Here is a 20,231-nt window from a genome sequence, read left to right as displayed (position 1 = left end):
TACATTTCACAAAATTTTGATTTGAAATAATTTGGACCTGCAGGGAATCTTATTTGAGTAAGAAAAGGATGTTCATATACATTTTTGTTTTACATTTTAGTCACTTAGCAGACGCTCTTATCCAGAGCGACTTACAGTAGTGAATGCATACGTTTCAATTAATTTCATACATTTTTTTTTTTGATTGGTAGCCTATACAAAACCTTGCAGAGCCCATATCCAACTGACAATCTCTTAGAAAAAAATATAAACTATTTTTTATTTAACCTTTATTTAACTAGGCAAGTCAGTTAAGAACAAATTCTATTTACAATGACGGCCTACACCGGCCAAACCCGGCCAACGCTTGGCCAATTGTGCGCCGCCCTATGGGACTCCCAATCACGGTCGGTTGTGATACAGTACCAGGTGTCTGTAGTGACGCCTCAAGCACTGAGATGCAGTGCCTCAGACCGCTGCGCCACTCCGGAGCCCCCAAAAGTGGTGGTTCCCCTGGGGCTACTGGTTCTATCCACTGGTTCTGTTGGAACCAAGACTTAAAAAGAACTGACGAAAGTAGGAGCATAACTAAGGAAATTATAGTTAACTAAAATGTTCGCTTAATCCAGTATAAACTAATGAATAGAATTTATTATACAAGAGACAATTCACAAATTCTACAGCACAACAGCAGAATCATGTGTTAAGAGTAAAACTAATAATGACTCAATAATCCATGATTTCTTGAAATGCTATAAAGTCCAAAAGTTATGGGCGGAGCAAGAAAGTTGGCTGTCAGAAGTATTAGAATGTAAACTTACTATTAATCCGTCTGTCTGTATATTTTAAGACATGGCATATGGGAGGGTAGTGAGATACCCAATGGACTGGACGATTCTCTTGTCATCACTCATCTTGAAAAAACCTATACTAAAACTTGGAAATCAATCCATCCTCCATCTTTAACACGATGGAAAAATCCAATTATTTATTATTGAAATATTGAAATAGCATGGGCGACCGAGAAAAACGAATTGGTACTATTTAAGGCCATGTGGCAAAAAATAATGCAGGCACTAGGGATGGGGGTGTGGCACTAGGGATGGGGTGTGGCACTAGGGATGGGGGTGTGGCACTAGGGAAGGGATGTGGCACTAGGGAAGGGGTGTGGCACTAGGGAAGGGATGTGGCACTAGGGATGGGGGTGTGGCACTAGGGAAGGGATGTGGCACTAGGGATGGGGTGTGGCACTAGGGATGGGGGTGTGGCACTAGGGAAGGGATGTGGCACTAGGGAAGGGGTGTGGCACTAGGGAAGGGATGTGGCACTAGGGATGGGGGTGTGGCACTAGGGATGGGGTGTGGCACTAGGGATGCGGGTGTGGCATTATGGATGGGGTGTGGCACTAGGGATGGGGTGTGGCACTAGGGATGGTGTGTGGCACTAGGGATTGTGGCACTAGGGATGGGGTGTGGCACTAGGGATGGGGGTGTGGCACTAGGGATGGGGTGTGGCACTAGGGATGGGGTGTGGCACTAGGGATTGTGGCACTAGGGATGGGGTGTGGCACTAGGGATGGGGTGTGGCACTAGGGATGGGGTGTGGCACTAGGGATGGGGTGTGGCACTAGGGATGGGGTGTGGCACTAGGGAAGGGATGTGGCACTAGGGAAGGGGGTGTGGCACTAGGGATGGGATGTGGTACATAAGCTCTACTTAAGCAATAAGGCCCGAGGAGGAGTGGTATATGGCCAATATACCATGGCTAAGGGGGCTGTGACGGGAACGGCACCTCCGTACCTTCAAGCTCTGATCAGTCTCTACACCCAAACAAGGGCACTGCGTTCATCCACCTCTGGCCTGCTGGCCCCCCTACCTCTGCGGAAGCACAGTTCCCGCTCAGCCCAGTCAAAACTGTTCGCTGCTCTGGCACCCCAATGGTGGAACAAGCTCCCTCACGACGCCAGGACAGCGGAGTCAATCACCACCTTCCGGACACACCTGAAACCCCACCTCTTTAAGGAATACCTAGGATAGGATAAAGTAATCCTTCTAACCCCCCCCCCCCCCAAAAAAAAAATTATATATAGATGTACTATTGTAAAGTGGTTGTTCCACTAGATATCATAAGGTGAATGCACCAATTTGTAAGTCGCTCTGGATAAGAGCGTCAGCTAAATGACGTAAATGTAAATACAATACTCTGCAGTCCAGTCAGCAGTGACCAGACAGAAGTCTCTGCCGGCCCAGTGCAGGTTTATTACTATCTTATATGGAGCAGAGCAGAACAGCATCTCTCTCTCTCTCTCCTTCGCTCTCGTGTCCCTCTCATTCTGTTTCTTTCTTCCTCTCCCTGTCGCTCTCCTCTCTCTCTCTCTCTCTCTCTAGTCCCCTGTGTCTTCCTCTCTTTCTCTCCCTTCCTCCCACAGTAAAGACCATATGATCAGGACTCTGGGTTGTATTGACAGTAATGGCTCCTGACTCATGGGCATAAAGTGCATTTCAAAGCCACAAACATACTTAAACTCTGCAGCTGTAAGGAAATGACCCTTAAAAGCCATGAATCCACTCTTGTGAGCTAAAAAGGATCCACCAGACATATCTTGAGGAGCACAAAAATTATACATGTAACATTTTCTTATTTTTTTCTTTCTTAATACTTAATACTCCCATTTTGATGTGCATGCCACACACTAGGCAATTTCAGAAGTATTGCGAGAATTTAGAATATTAATGGCATTGTTACAGTATAATACATCTTTGAAGTATGGTAAAGCTTGAAATCTACATGGAACTTAAAAGGCCAGCCTCAAAAAAAGCTAATTAAACACCAAGTCAATCTGAATAATAACAGTCACACAACTCTGTAATGAAACACACATTCTGACAAGTCACGCTAATATCCAGGATGTCATTATAGGGAGTAGTCTACCTGTAAACTGGAGAAGAAGAAATTAAAGGGAAGAGGACAGGAATTAGCTTTTGTTCTTGGAGGAAATGTCAATGTGCAGACGGACAGACGGACAGAGGACGAAAGAGCAATCTGTCCTGACCTTTCATCCTATAGAAGCAATAAGCTGCCTTTTGCCGTCCCCGCTGGAAGCTTCTATCTCATTAAATTGTCAGCCAGCCTCTCTGAATGGTCATCTGTTATGGACTGTCAAATCAATCAGTTGTGCTCACTCCTCCCTGCTACTGACAACGCCAGGAAAACTCCCACTACAGCCCAAAGACTAATGGTAGAGCTCTGCTCGCATTCCTCTTACACCCCCTGGATTGATCAAGAAAACAGATGTAGGCTCAACCTTGTCAACTTATGCTCTTGTTAACGTCTAATGATGACATTGTGATTCTCACAGTCACAGACGAGGATATACACATATGTTGTTGGGTGTAATGTGAAACGCTGTACATTTCTTTGAGTGTCAGTAGACTGAGGGATAATATGGGAGTGTACGTTGTGTGACAGGTCCATTATTGTCCCTTTGTCACGGCGACCTCTTAAGTGCTGTAAGGAGTTTGATCCCCCTGACCCTTTGACCGGTAGAATTTGTCTTCAGGGCACAGAGCCATCAATGGAACCATTTTTCTCTTTCCTCGTCTGACTCTCCAGCTGAATCGGTAACTTTTTTGGCTTCCTAAATTGCACTCATTTAATTCTAAATGGCTATAACCAGAAAGGGATACATTCATCCTGGAAGTGTATACTTGTGGTGCTCCGCCCATACATTTAAATTAAGATATTATTTTCAAATTCCAAGGGCATAGGGTATATGGGAACTCTTGTTGGAAAGATAATACTTTTCTTGTTTCCATTTGCATTCCCTTTTTCCTTTTCACAATCTAGTCCCCTCTTCTAAATGACTCTCAGCCCATTCCTCGTTTTGTTTGCAGATCTCAAGGAGAGACAGGGAGAACAAGACAAGAGAGAAACACTTCTCATCCTTTCTTTTTCACTTACTCGACACTATTTAACTCCTGCTCTTTCTCCTTCTCTGTCTGTGATATAATAGTAATATACAAGAAGCTGAGCAATAGAGGAAACAGCACGGACTCCTGCTGTTAAATGTGTTTCTTCTCTGCAGTGTGTGGAGCCATGTGTTCAGGGAAGGGAGTGGATCCTGACAGACACCCAGGGAGGGAGGGAGCAGAGACGGAGCCACCGGCCACAGACAGACACCCAGGGAGGGAGCGAGCAGAGACGGAGCCACCGGCCACAGACAGACACCCAGGGAGGGAGGGAGCAGAGACGGGGCCACCGGCCACAGACAGACACCCAGGGAGGGAGGGAGCAGAGACGGAGCCACCGGCCACAGACAGACACCCAGGGAGGGAGGGAGCAGAGACGGAGCCACCGGCCACAGACAGACACCCAGGGAGGGAGGGAGCAGAGACGGAGCCACCGGCCACAGACAGACACCCAGGGAGGGAGGGAGCAGAGACGGAGCCACCGGCCACAGACAGACACCCAGGGAGGGAGGGAGCAGAGACGGAGCCACCGGCCACAGACAGACACCCAGGGAGGGAGGGAGCAGAGACGGAGCCACCGGCCACAGACAGACACCCAGGGAGGGAGGGAGCAGAGACGGAGCCACCGGCCACAGACAGACACCCAGGGAGGGAGGGAGCAGAGACGGAGCCACCGGCCACAGACAGACACCCAGGGAGGGAGGGAGCAGAGACGGAGCCACCGGCCACAGACAGACACCCAGGGAGGGAGGGAGCAGAGACGGAGCCACCGGCCACAGACAGACACCCAGGGAGGGAGGGAGCAGAGACGGAGCCACCGGCCACAGACAGACACCCAGGGAGGGAGGGAGCAGAGACGGAGCCACCGGCCACAGACAGACACCCAGGGAGGGAGGGAGCAGAGACGGAGCCACCGGCCACAGACAGACACCCAGGGAGGGAGGGAGCAGAGACGGAGCCACCGGCCACAGACAGACACCCAGGGAGGGAGGGAGCAGAGACGGAGCCACCGGCCACAGACAGACACCCAGGGAGGGAGGGAGCAGAGACGGAGCCACCGGCCACAGACAGACACCCAGGGAGGGAGGGAGCAGAGACGGAGCCACCGGCCACAGACAGACACCCAGGGAGGGAGCGAGCAGAGACGGAGCCACCGGCCACAGACAGACACCCAGGGAGGGAGGGAGCAGAGACGGGGCCACCGGCCACAGACAGACACCCAGGGAGGGAGGGAGCAGAGACGGAGCCACCGGCCACAGACAGACACCCAGGGAGGGAGGGAGCAGAGACGGAGCCACCGGCCACAGACAGACACCCAGGGAGGGAGGGAGCAGAGACGGAGCCACCGGCCACAGACAGACACCCAGGGAGGGAGGGAGCAGAGACGGAGCCACCGGCCACAGACAGACACCCAGGGAGGGAGGGAGCAGAGACGGAGCCACCGGCCACAGACAGACACCCAGGGAGGGAGGGAGCAGAGACGGAGCCACCGGCCACAGACAGACACCCAGGGAGGGAGGGAGCAGAGACGGAGCCACCGGCCACAGACAGACACCCAGGGAGGGAGGGAGCAGAGACGGAGCCACCGGCCACAGACAGACACCCAGGGAGGGAGGGAGCAGAGACGGAGCCACCGGCCACAGACAGACACCCAGGGAGGGAGGGAGCAGAGACGGAGCCACCGGCCACAGACAGACACCCAGGGAGGGAGGGAGCAGAGACGGAGCCACCGGCCACAGACAGACACCCAGGGAGGGAGCGAGCAGAGACGGAGCCACCGGCCACAGACAGACACCCAGGGAGGGAGGGAGCAGAGACGGGGCCACCGGCCACAGACAGACACCCAGGGAGGGAGGGAGCAGAGACGGAGCCACCGGCCACAGACAGACACCCAGGGAGGGAGGGAGCAGAGACGGAGCCACCGGCCACAGACAGACACCCAGGGAGGGAGGGAGCAGAGACGGAGCCACCGGCCACAGACAGACACCCAGGGAGGGAGGGAGCAGAGACGGAGCCACCGGCCACAGACAGACACCCAGGGAGGGAGGGAGCAGAGACGGAGCCACCGGCCACAGACAGACACCCAGGGAGGGAGGGAGCAGAGACGGAGCCACCGGCCACAGACAGACACCCAGGGAGGGAGGGAGCAGAGACGGAGCCACCGGCCACAGACAGACACCCAGGGAGGGAGGGAGCAGAGACGGAGCCACCGGCCACAGACAGACACCCAGGGAGGGAGGGAGCAGAGACGGGGCCACCGGCCACAGACAGACACCCAGGGAGGGAGGGAGCAGAGACGGAGCCACCGGCCACAGACAGACACCCAGGGAGGGAGGGAGCAGAGACGGGGCCACCGGCCACAGACAGACACCCAGGGAGGGAGGGAGCAGAGACGGGGCCACCGGCCACAGACAGACACCCAGGGAGGGAGGGAGCAGAGACGGAGCCACCGGCCACAGACAGACACCCAGGGAGGGAGGGAGCAGAGACGGAGCCACCGGCCACAGACAGACACCCAGGGAGGGAGGGAGCAGAGACGGAGCCACCGGCCACAGACAGACACCCAGGACGAAGGGAAGTCATAACTCACCACTCTGCTCTGTGGCTCAAACACACACATGCATCACACACACTCGCCCCACCCCAACACCAAACACTGCTAATCTCAGCACAAAAAAGAGCCCCCAGTCCACACTTCCATTGATCTCCTATTGTACACAGCAGGGTGGGACAACAATAATGCTGAGTTGGGATAGGAAGTATAGTTACAACTCAATACTGAAACTAGCACCAGAGCCAACTGTAAACTACACTGTCTAGTGACGTGAGACCTGCTCTCTCTTAGTGTGCTGAGTCAGCACATAACAATCAGAGACACATGAACTGCTGTATGTCTCAGACTTCTCTTAGTGTTTATTTGACCAGGTAGGTCATTGAGAACACATTCTCTTTCACAATAACAACCTGACTCTGAGTATATGAAATAACAAGAGAGAAACGTTTCCTCAGTTTATAGTTTGATTACCTCTGCAGTGAGGCCCACCTTCCATATAGTGTATTATAAAGAACATCCCACTGGGCAACAACTGGTTGAATCAACGTTGTTTCCACATCATTTCAACCCAAACGTGATGATGCTGAATCAATATGGAACGTAAGGGTATTTTCTTTTCTTTTTCACCCAACTTTCAACCTAAATCCACTGACATGGTGGATCAGAACTAGACGTTGAACTGAAGTCTGTGCCCAGCGGGATATTTAATGCTCTCATTACAATAGTTAATGGCGTGTTCCGGCCTGCCCCTGGAACTTAATGATGTGGAAACCTCCCAGACAAGTGAGCGCATGGCCATTGACACTGCCACCAAAGTAAGCAGCAGGAACTGTCTTTTCTACTGACTACTATGAACAGGAAGGGGCGCCTAGTCAATACAAGAAAAAGATGAGCACACAACCTAAAGCTTCCTATTATTTGATCTGTGAACACAGGTGTTTCTGGGAGATATTGACTCTTCTAATCAATGAGTACTGTGTGTGTATGCATGCAACACATGCTGTTTCTATAAACCCATGCAGCTGAAACGTAATCCTCCCAACAAGATAACTTTGACCTTTTTCTCTATGCCTTCCCTTTCCTCTTTTCTCTTTCCCCTCTGGTGGGTGAATTGACTCTCCCCATGCACACACCATGAGCACCCCGTGCCGGGGCTCTATTCAGTGGTCTGTAGACCTGCCGTCACGTTCCAGACTTCCAGGCCACTTCTAAAGAAGTGCAAGCGTCTGCCAGACAACACCCTTTTGACAGAGGTTGACATGTAGAGCACAACATGAGAGACCCAGCCAACCTTGATCCAGAGGATCAAAATAGTAATAGTTCTAAGGCGTGATATACTGCAGGCAGATTTTGGGTGTGTGAATGGGTGTGTGACAGACAGACATTCACAGACAGACACGCAGACAGACACAGACAAACACATTTCTCTCCACAATAAACACATTAAAGCTTTTCGCGACACACCACACCACACCTTATACAAAGGAAACCTCAAAGGAAGCTGCTGCAACATGTAAGAAAGCCAGATCAGGGAATGGGTGGCCTGGTGCAGTGTTACAGTATAGAGGGCAGGGTGGAGTGGAGTATGAGCCCAGTGCACTACAACTCGTGGAACTCAAGACAGGGAATCCAGCTTTTTGAACTTCTGCACAGTGAATTTATCACACCGCGGGCACGCCACACCACAGAGAGAAGTGCAACGGTCTTTTCATCAGTGTTTTGACAAGTCGGGAGCTAATAAGCACGGCACACAGATGTTTAAATGCTCTACATCAATTTCACTGGTTATAAATGGCTGAGAACGTACGGTGCTGCGGATACTGCTGTGCTGAGAGATTTCAGCAACACAAAGAAAAATGACATTTAAATCTATTTCTGTCTTTAGCAATCATTGAAAAGAATAAAGCCCTTGACAGTTTGGTACAAAGCGTTGATGATTCAGTCACAATTACTACTAATGAAGGAAAGGCTTTCATCACATCAATCAGGGTCAATATTTAAAGGCCAGAGTGTTATACAGTAGATTATAAACTGGGTGGTTCGAGCCTGAATGCTGATTGGCTGACAGCCATGGTATATCAGACCGTATACCACAGGTATGACAAAACATGTATTTGTACTGATCTAATTATGTTGGTTATACAGTTTATAATTGCAATAAGGTACCTTGGGGGTTTGTGGTATATACCACTCCTCCTCGGGCCTTATTGCTTAAGTAGAGCTTATGTACCCTCATGTGTCTCTGTGTGTATGTGTGTGTGTTTTTGGGGATTTACTATTCTTGTGGGGACCAGAAGTCCTCACAAAGATAGTAAAATAAGGACAATTTGTCGATCCCTGCTTGGAAAAAGGCTATTTTAGGCTTAGGGGTTAGGTTTAGGGTTACAATTAGGGTTAGGTTTAGGGAAAATATAATTTTGAATGGGAATCCATTGTTTGACCTCCACAATGATAGTAAAACAAATGTGTGTGTGTGTGTGTGTGTGTGTGTGTGTGTGTGTGTGTGTGTGTGTGTGTGTGTGTGTGTGTGTGTGTGTGTGTGTGTGTGTGTGTGTGTGTGTGTGTGTGTGTGTGTGTGTGTGTGTGTGTGTGTGTGTGTGTGTGTGTGTGTGTGTATAAGGTGGGGCTTGTCTTGATAACCAAGTTGCCAGTGCATGTCTTATCTGTATTGAATTTGCAGACAGTAGCACTGATGGGCTGATATCAGGAAGGCGTCACTTTGACAGGAGACATTAGATAGGAGCAGCTCTGTGAGATCAGAGTGGGGGAAGACATCCACCCACAGAGATCAGAGGCACGGGAAGCATCAGAACCCAGCCATCAACAACAATCTGATGGACAGCCAAAGTAATCAGGAGTAATACTGGCTAACAGCACCTTACTATAAAGCATGGCTGGGCTTCACTCTTTTAACTCTGAGCCTCATTACATTAGATTAGATAGTCACAGTAGTCACCCACCATTGATTTATTTTAGCATTTTTGGTTCCATGTGGAACCCTTTCCATAGAGCGTTCTACATGGAAACCAAAAAGGGTTCTACCTGGAACCAAAAATGCTTATTCAAAGGGTTCTCCTATGCAAGGTGATTATAGTCAATAACATTTTTAAAATAAACTGGAAAAACTATTTAGTAAACCAAAACCAAAAATATTTGAAAAATGAAAACTATACTGAAACTATTATGTTTGACTGCAAATCTAACTAATATAAAATAAAAACCACCATCAATTATGTTTAGTTTTAGCTTTTTTCGTTTAAACTTTGGGCAAAGTATAATGGGATTTCTGTCCCTAACTCTGAAACTAAAACGAAATAATATAAAAACAAAATAGAAATGTTTTTATCAAACTGAAACTAAATAAAAACTAGTAAATCAAGTCTGAAAATTAACTGAAACTAAACTCATTTTCAAATGAATATCTAAAAACGAATCGAAATAAAAATGAATATTAAATCACAAAACTATAATAACCTTGCTCCTATGGATACAAACGAAGAACCCTTTTGGAACCCTTTTTTTGAAGAGTGTATGAATCCATACTTACAAAGGAGAAGTGCAGTATTAAAATGAATTTGGAATCAATGGCTAGACTTGACAGTTCATGCAGCTTTAGTATTCTGATAATAGAGATCTGATCATGGAATTCCGAACGTGTCATGCATCTACACCTACATTTAAATGTGTCTACCATGTCCACAGTGTGTCCGGATTCCCTATTCCCGCGCTATATCCAAATGCCAGTATGCATTCTACAAACTGTTGAATAGGCAAAATATGATAATAACACAACTGATGGCAGTAGCTAACTACGGTAGCTAACTAGCCAGGTAACCTCTGTAGCTAGCAAGCAATGCTAAAAGGATTGCAAATGGGTTAACATAACTCTAGCCAAACAAAACATAGTTTTTCTGAATATTAGCTAGCTGGCTAGCATTTATGAGGCCAGCAAACACATTCCTCACACGCTAGGAACGTATTTCCTCCAACGTTATAATGAAAAGGTGCCTCTCGGTCCCAAAACACAAGTTTTCTGGAGACTTGTGGGAGGAGTGCTGATGACGTCACCCACTGTGTGCAATTTCGGTAGCCTGATTGCATCCAGACTGAGGAGAAATCTGCACATAATGCATCCCTGACCACCATCCCTGACCACACAATCAGACACCAAAGTGACAGTTGTGCGTCTAGACCGGCCTTTTCAATGCGATCTTCGTATTCTGATGGCATGTATGTGTCAATTGTAGACACAACCATTGACACCTAAGGGCCAGCTCAGTCCCCCATGAAGGTACAGCACATGAGCTCATCACAAGAGAAGCCATCATAACAGAGACCAAACCTGTAGTAACCGATTCAATGATTTATCAACACAGTTGACATGAAACTAGCAGGTCAAATTAAAACTAAAAACACAACATAAACCCAATAATTGATTGGGATCCATCTAATGAATTGATCAATGCTTGGTCAGTGCAGACCGGTTTAACGTTGAGGGCTCTGTAAGCAAATGTGGTAATTGAGATTTACCCTAGGAGAACCATCGATCTAAAACTGAGAGTCCAGAGTCCTATAGCCTTTTAACACTGGCCCTGGCTGAATGACTGGCCTGGTTATAGGACTGACCGGTGAATTAAGCTTTCCATTGGGCTATATATCATTCAGGAGTAAGGACTCAGGACTGTAGCCAGCGACCAGCTCTCTAGGTTTATGTGTCCATGAGATGACCTGAGAGAGTTGCTACTGTATACATTTATGTTAGGATTAATCTCTATTCTTCGATTGACATGGCTACTGCCGTGGCCACAGAGAATATGAGAGCGTTAAGGTCAGAGGTCAACTTTGAACTTGTGGGTCATCTCATTCATGTTATTTACATCAAAGCTCACACAAGCAGTGAGCTTCAAGGCTTGCTCCAGGTGCAACCTAAGGTCAGAGCGTCTGGCTGCAACATTTCAGACCAAATATTTACTAATGGGTCAGTAAACAATATCAGTATGGATGTAAAATAGAGCTGAGAAAGGACACACTCGCCCTGCAGGTGCACAGTAGGCCTAGTGCTCAGCAGAAATATAAAACACCACACGCAAACCTCACCAGCCACGTTGCGTGCGTGAGTGTTCCAAAATAAATGAACACATACATGTTATTCAATCATTTCACCCACACCGCTCGCGCACGTGAAACGAGTGTCACACTCGTTGGAATGATCGGACCAAGGCGCAGCGTGAGTAGCGTTCCACATATTTATTATAAAGTGAAACTAAGCAAAATACAAAAACAATAAAGAATAAACGAAACGTGACTACAGAGGCACTACATACACTTCCTCAAAACACAATATCCCATAACCCACAAGTGGAAAACACGCTACTTAAGTATGATCCCCAATTAGAGACAACGATTACCAGCTGCCTCTAATTGGGAATCATACACAATCACCAACATAGAAAAACAAACCTAGAACCCCACATAAAAATAATCAACTAGACTAACCCCCCAGTCACGCCTTGACCTACTCTATCATAGAAAATAAAAGCTTTCTATGGTCAGGACGTGACAACAAGAGTCTGCCGAGCACTGCAAGTCCCCTCCTTATTGGATATCAGTCAAATTCAAACCCACGTGGATGCTTGAAAGACAAATGAGAAGAGATGAATTAAAGATAACTAAAAACTAACGAGGCTTCCCTTTTTATCTGTGGATTAATTGTTGGAGTAGAGAAACACACAATTTTGTATGACTCCGGGTCAAAATTCTACAAGAACCAGCTAAAAAGTGGACCACATGCATGTCAGGTAAAATAACAACCCAATGTTCATCTCCCAGGACAGCTAAATGTCTGTGGGTGTGTCATGTGTCTTTCGACCTGCCCCCAAATTAATATAGTTGGTTCACAGTTGGTTTTGATATTTTAACCTGCGTGTCATGATCGCATCTGGTGTGGAGGGACAAAATCATAGCACGGATGCACGCACGTGGCCAGTGTAGTCCGCATGTAAGACCTTCATATGGAACATTATGCTGCCATCCCCTCACATGCAGTAGAGGTAAAGAGCTTCTACCCTGCTGCACATGAGAGCTGACCTTGATACTGGAGCTCTCTCATGGCTGAACACTCTTTCACCTTAAATACAGAGCAGCTCCAATCCATCTTACATTATCCATTGCCCAGTCCTTTACCATTACACAAAGCTGACAACTGCTGTAGCATCAGAGTATTAACTAACAGTCACTGCTCTGCTCTAATCAAAGGCAGTATCCTGTTTCTGTGGTGTTACGAAGTTTAAGCACGCAGGGAGAGAAGCATTCCAGTGAGCCCAACCCTCCCAGGCACCAGTAATTTGGCAATTAGTATGCAACAAATTTAAACCACTATGGATGTCTCCCATTTGTCTGGTCACAAGAGAGCTATGAATCACTTATTTCAAATACAAATTCATGTTTATCCGATAATATATAAAACATATTCAGATGTAATACAATGCAATTTATTCTGATTTCATTGTGAGAAGTAGTACACTATTATTTGAATACTTTTCAGATATTACATTCTTTGTAGTTGAGACAGTGAATGGTGAGCAGAGCAGTACCAGGGTTTGAGTTTTAGTGAGGTCTGAATTGTTTTGAAAGTTGAAGCTCATTTACTACATTTCATTAAAATGGTATTTAGAGAACAGTAAAAACATGCAACAATGATCCAAGGCATTGTCACCTTGGCTGGTGTAGGTTCATTCACATCAGTCGATGTACAAACACACACCATACTAGCTATACAATTGTGTTATACCTCTGAAAGGGGGGAAATAGGAGAAATGATTCACACTGACACCTAGCATCAGCGACTGTCCAGTCAGTTGTAATGATGAATTGCATAAAATCATCAATTCTTTACATAGATATCTCTTTTCTCAAATTACTAGTGTTCACATTTGTCTTCCTAGGCATTACTAATCAAGCTCCACACAAACAGACATCGATGACAGATGATCGTGTTATCACATTCACATGAATTATTCAAATATTACTTACGATTCTGTATTAATATCAGTGGTGTAGTGGTAAAAAAAAGGTGGGTAATGGCGGGTCAACTATAAACTCCAGTGGGTGATCGAGATAAGTGGAACAACAACTGATATAAACTAAATGGTATTAACTGTGTTGTTTGCATGTTGATTGCATTTTAATGTCGGCCTATAGGGAAAATAGGCTATGTGGAGATGTTCACATTGAAACACATGTTCCTAACCTGTTTGATAAGATGAATACAGATTCTCTCAGGGGACCCCACATGGGGCCCCAACCCCAAGTTTTGGAACAACTGCACTAAACTCTCTCTCTGCTTCCTCCTGCATGCATTGCAGCCTTCCTCAGCCTCACCACTGAACACCACATCCCTGTATGTCTCAGGTGCCTACTCTCTGTGAAAGCAAAGTTCCGATGAGAACTTAGTAGCCTATTTTTTGCTCCCGCTGAGGTAGGCTCCGTTTAACGTTAACTTCTTACTTCATCCTAGCTGGTTAAGAAATACTAGGGATGTCTCTAGACACGGCAAGAGTCGTGGGACGGTTTTAAATCTGACAAACACACTGTCAGCAGCGGCTCTAGTTGCCTACTTGATCCGACTCCGAGCTGGGGTAGTTGGTTTCATGTCTCAGGCCATCGGCCTGGGCCACGAGAGGGCGGAGTTAGCTGTTTGAGAGAGTGGTGAATGTGCTGCTAAAAAGGCAAATCCATGAGGCAAATCCGGGGGACGCAGGTGAAAATAATGAACAAACCAATGTTCTTGATTATACTCGTTCGCAAAGAGGCAGGCGCGATTATAACTCAGTCAGATCAAGAATATAAGCATTCTGAGATTTGATCAACACTGGGAGAAATATTTAGATGTCGACCCATAGGCTAATCGATTATTTTTATTGTTTACAAAATATATATCTTTATTCTGAAAAAAAATGACAGAGTCATTATGTAGTTACGGCCCTGATGGTGAGTTGTTCATGCATTATTCAGGATCCAAGGGCTTTTCCTTGGTCGAGAACAGCCCAGCTCTGATTGCTCCAAAGATGACAATGGTTTCAGGTCTTCCATTAACTTTCTCTTTTCATTATTTTCCATGAAGCATGCCCAAATCATTCAATCACCAATGTGTTATTCAATCACTGGACGCCTGGGGAAAGAAGACATAACTTGGTGAAATGTTCACCTTGGCAGAATAATACACTGATTTATAATAGTATTATTATGTAATCTGTGGGCACTGCAAATATTTTGCTAATTGAATACGAAGCCTTTGGCTTCTTCTCTATTCTTCTTAAGTCTAAAATTTGAAGTCTAAAGGAAAAGATAAAGGAAGATGGAATTCCTCTTCAACGTACAGTTGAAAACAGCATAAATTGCTCATTTTAATTCAACACAAACAATATATTCCTATATAAATGGATAAAACGGCCTCAACCCTCCAGTATGGGGCCATTCTCCATTGGGGATCACTGGCCCCAAAATGCTCATATTTGAATGACATTTGAATTATTTTATCCATAACACAGTGGCTATTCTACCACCTGCAGTTCATGGTGGTTCCTATGTGGTGGCGACAAGGGATGAGAGAGAGAGAGAGGGAAAGAGAGAGGTGTGGAGAATCAGATCTCCCCAGGGAACCTAGCCAATGAACAGCACATAGACCTTCTTCACTTCACACATTAATTACAATGGCAGTTGTCTGTGATAGATTTTCCCATTAGTTCTCAGGTACCTGGCTGGCCGGTGCCCTTCTCTCCTGCTCGCCTGCTTTCTGCTTGGCTATTCCCCTCAGGCTTCTGGAGCTCAGCGCCTCTCAGCCCTTCCCAATCTACAGCAGAACTTCACTACATGACATCTCCATTACCCCATCTCCACACACACACACACACACACACACACACACACACACACACACACACACACACACACACACACACACACACACACACACACACACACACACACACACACACACACACACACACACACACAGAGCCTCAGACAAAGAGGAGTAGAAAGAGTGCTCCCCTGTTCGCACACACCACAACAAAGGAGCCGTAACAGAAATCCAACCCCATCACTTACAAGATGCAAACTCAATCAGCAACCGTTAATCATGTCATGTGCTGCTGGGATTAGCATTCATGTCTGGAGACACATAACCTATTGTACAGTACATTCACACAGAGAGCGAGAAGATGGTATGTTATGCACAAGCAAAGCCATATATAAAACCATAGGTAGGAAACCATCTCAATGTCCAACTGAGGGTAAAAAGAAAGATCTCTGCTCACAGAGGTAAACGTACAGTATATCTCATAGCAGCTTGTTTCTCTGTCTGTTTAGTGCAGGGTAATGGCGTGACGAAGTGGTTGGTGGGCGGGTAAATTGGCCACCGCTCAGAGAAGAAAGCCATTCTCTCCCACACAGAGCAGAGTATTACTCCCTGTGCCCTGTGTGTCATCCGCTGCGACATCATTCGCCTCATCAGATTATGGCCATGGTGGCAGAGATTTCAGGATGTGGGATTGGAGTCAGATGTTGAATAAAACCTACAGTTAGACAGTGCAGCCCAAAACAATCCTAAAGTATACACACAGCAATGGGGCCGGATACACATACTGTGTACACACTTATCACACATACACTACGCTAACAACTCTGTAGCAGCCGGCAGATGTCTGTGTTCCTGAATATACTGAGAGAGAGAGAGAGAGAGAGAGAGAGAGAGACTCAGCATGGTGCTAGCATGTACAATTGAAGTCGGAAATTTACATACACTTAGGTTGGAGTCATTAAAACTCGTTTTTCAACCACTCCACAAATTTCTTGTTTACAAACTATAGTTTTGGCAAGTCGGTTGGGACATCTACTTTGTGCATGACACAAGTAACTTTTCCAACAATTGTTTACAGACGGATTATTTCACTTATAATTCACTGTATCACAATTCCAGTGGGTCAGAAGTTTACATACACTAAGTTGACTGTGCCTTTAAACAACTCGGAAAATTCCAGAAAATGATGTCATGGCTTTAGAAGCTTCTGATAGGCTAATTGACATAATTTGAGTATATTGGAGGTGTACCTGTGGATGTATTTCAAGGCCTACCTTCAAACTCAGTGCCTCTTTGCTTGACATCATGGGAAAATCAAAAGAAATCAGCCAAGACCTCAGAAAATAAATTGTAGTGCTCTACAAGTCTGGTTCATCCTTGGGAGCAATTTCCAAATGCCTGAAGGTACCACGTTCATCTGTACAAACAATAGTACGTAAGTATAAACACCATGGGACCACACAGCCATCATACCGCTCAGGAAGGAGACGCATTCTGTCTCCTAGAGATGAACGTACTTTGGTGTGAAAAGTGCAAATCAATCCCAGAACAACAGCAAAGGACCTTGTGAAGATGCTGGAGGTAACAGGTACAAATGTATCTATATCCACAGTAAAACGAGTCATATATCGACATAACCTGAAAGGCCGCTCAGCAAGGAAGAAGCCACGGCTCCAAAACCGCCATAAAAAAGCCAGACTACAGTTTGCAACTGCACACGGGGACTTTTTGGAGAAATGTCTTCTAGTCTGATGAAACAAAAATAGAACTGTTTGGCCATAATGACCATCGTTATGTTTGGAGGAAAAAGGGGGAGGCTTGCAAGCCGACGAACACCATCCCAACCGTGAAGCACGGGGTGGCAGCATCATGTTGTGGGGGTGCTTTGCTGCAGGAGGGACTGGTGCACTTCACAAAATAGATGGCATCATGAGGGAGGGAAATTATGTGGATATATTGAAGCAACATCTCAAGACATCAGTCAGGGAGTTAAAGCTTGGTCGCAAATGGGTCTTCCAAATGGACAATGACCCCAAGCATACTTCCAAAGTTGTAGCAAAATGGCTTAAGGACAACAAAGTCAAGGTATTGGAGTGGCCATCACAAAGCCCTGACTGCAATCCCATAGAAAATTTGTGAGCAGAACTGAAAAAGCGTGTGCGAGCAAGGAGGCCTATTAACCTGACTCAGTTACACCAGCTCTGTCAGGAGGAATGAGCCAAAATTCAGCTTGTGGAAGGCTACTCGAAACGTTTGACCCAAGTTAAACAATTTAAAGTGTATGAGTGTATGTACATTTCTGACCCACTGGGAATGTGATGAAAGAAATAAAAGCTGAAATAAATCATTCTCTCTACTATTATTCTGACATTTCACATTCTTAAAATAAAGTGGTGATCCTAACTGACCTAAAACAGGGAATTTCTACTACGATTAAATATCAGGAATTGTGAAAAACTGAGTTTAAATGTATTTGGCTAAGGTGTATGTAAACTTCCAACTTCAACTGTACCTGGCCTCTAACCAATAGAGAATTGTTACCTGCTCACGCAGGGGCTCAGCGCATTAGGAGCTCTGTGTGAATCACACGGTGGACTAGACTAGTGGGCTGAATAAATGAGGGAGCGCGTGCCTATGCTGTAACTCCAAGCACCAGAGGGGCACTGGGCCTGTCAGCCTCTGACACACAGTACAAATCACCCTCCACCTTCCATCTGAACGAATTAGGCTCGGCACACACCCAGACACTTAAACAACTTGATTACTTATGCTCGCCCTCTAACTCTCTTTCCCTCTCTCTTTCTCTCTCGCTCTCTCCAAGACTAGAGTTTAAGGTCTATAAACCAACTCAGTGTGACAGTATTGTGGTCATTCCCCAACCTCCCCCCCAAAAATCCCTACTGCTCGGGTGAGTAAATAATGTGTAATGTTTTACACATCAAAGTAATCCTGAAGCAAGGGTTTATGTAGCAGTTTGACTAGTGAACATAATGTTGTGAATCTGGTCTAATACATTCATTCATGCAAGAAATCCCACAAAAGTATTTCCCCACCAGCAGTAATAGAGTGAAACAGGAAGCGGGGCTATTTCTAATGCTAACACCATTCAGAAGTGGGACACTGAATTCTCTCTCTGGGTTTTCAACATCCGCTCTCCAAAAGGTAGTCAGCAGCAGCCAGTCAGCAACAATATAATATTATCAGACTATTGATGTATGTTCTCAAGTGGGTGTTAATAATTAGTAACACAGCGCCAGTGGAGAGTAGAGCAGAGCTTCTGAACAGAACAGGATATCCTCTGAGCTCCTATTCCGTTGGCCCAGGCCAGAGAGCTGCCTGAAGACCTGCTAGGAATCAGTGAAGCTGTCTTCACTCACACACACTTACAGTCACAGGCCAGGGTATCAGCTGTGAGCAGGACACAGCGCTCACTGTGGCTACTCTATTCCACAGAACTTTGTGTGATTTGGCAGATTGTGCTGAATTGTCCCTATCCACTGGAGCCACAGGAGGAGACAGAGGAGACACTCAATCTGTCTGCTGGATTTACATCCAACCTTAACGCAATCTCTCATTCCTCTCATTCTTCTTCTCCCAGTTTTATTGGAGTGAGTTATGGAGCCAACCAAATCATATTAGAAGCAGCACACAAGCCAGGGAGGGGAACAGATCTGTCTCTGCCCATCAAACACTATTGAGATGGCTTCAACATTCACACAGCTGGCTTTTAAGAGTTGCTCAGACGCAGTCATGACATTTATGGTGCTGTTCATGTTAGTGGGTACAGCAATATGCAGTACTGTATAAGGACTACTTGAGCAGCTAAAGCACCACCAGTCCCTCCTAATGCTTCGCATCTAACTGCTGTTATTCTAGTATAGATATGCTGTTGCTATAATAATGAACATCTGACAGGTCTACACTAGTTTGTCTCTATAAGGAATGTGTCATGGCCAGGCCAGAGGACATTTAGCATTGAGCTGTGGACTGCAGTCGATCTGGTTGGCTCACAGCCCACCACAACCCACCACCTTGCTGTCAATTCTCTCCCCTCACTGACGTTCCTTGAAAAGAGCTATTATTGGCTTGGCAAAGGTTTCTTAAATCGATTGCTGCCTTTTCTTCTACTTATTGCTTTCTCAATAAGATTAACAATCTTTCTGACATGACATTTCCACACGTTATGCAACAGATTTATGGATGATAAATATTTCATAGGTCTATTCGTTTTGGAATAGCGTTACAGTATATAAACCCATTACATTAATTCCACCATCCAAACAGTAGTACAAGTGTTTAGCTAATTAGCAAGATGGTAGATCACACACAAAGTGGCAGAGGACGACACACTGATTTGTTCGTTCAGAAATCTACTCTGCATGTGTGGTCTAAAAGCCATGCATAAACACACATACTGATCGCCCGCGCTGCCTGCCACCCCGCTGTGGCCAGCGACAGAGCCCATGCTCTTTGTGTCTGGATGCTGATAGGGGTGGAGGAGCAGGGTGGAGAGAGGAGAGAGAGTGGCATGTTTAGAGACAGTGTTCATTTCTTCACTCTAACCAGGCAGTCTGAGAATACAGAATACCTATTCTGGAGAAGTGCTCCACCTCTGGGGAGCAGAGGGATGGGCACTGACCCAGAAACACTGGTTTGTTCTGGGCTGCCACTTACATCAGGCCATGGCAGACTCCAACGTGGAGGAAGCAAAGTAAAACCATCCTTCCTGGCCACTAACAGTAGACTTGTATAGTACGAACACGGTATAATACACACATAGTAATAAAGCAGCATAAAAAACGGAACAATCAGTATAGCAGTGGCAGTCGGTGCCGTTTAAGATGAGGGAGGACGATGATTGTTTTCGTTT

General features: G+C 46.2%; 1 protein-coding gene across 1 annotated transcript in view; it reads right to left on the bottom strand.

Moving 5' to 3' along the window:
- The window catches only part of LOC106562150 (protein ENTREP2), a 188,550-nt gene that overhangs the window by 154,163 nt on the left and 14,156 nt on the right, over window positions 1-20,231 (bottom strand). The gene's annotated exons all lie outside the window — the stretch shown is intronic.

Source organism: Salmo salar, chromosome 11 (genome assembly GCF_965601325.2).
Source record: "Salmo salar chromosome 11, fSalSal1, whole genome shotgun sequence".
Taxonomy (NCBI): domain Eukaryota; kingdom Metazoa; phylum Chordata; class Actinopteri; order Salmoniformes; family Salmonidae; genus Salmo; species Salmo salar.
The sequence above is the reverse complement of the archived record's forward strand: the minus strand, read 5'-3'. Positions and strand labels throughout refer to the sequence as shown.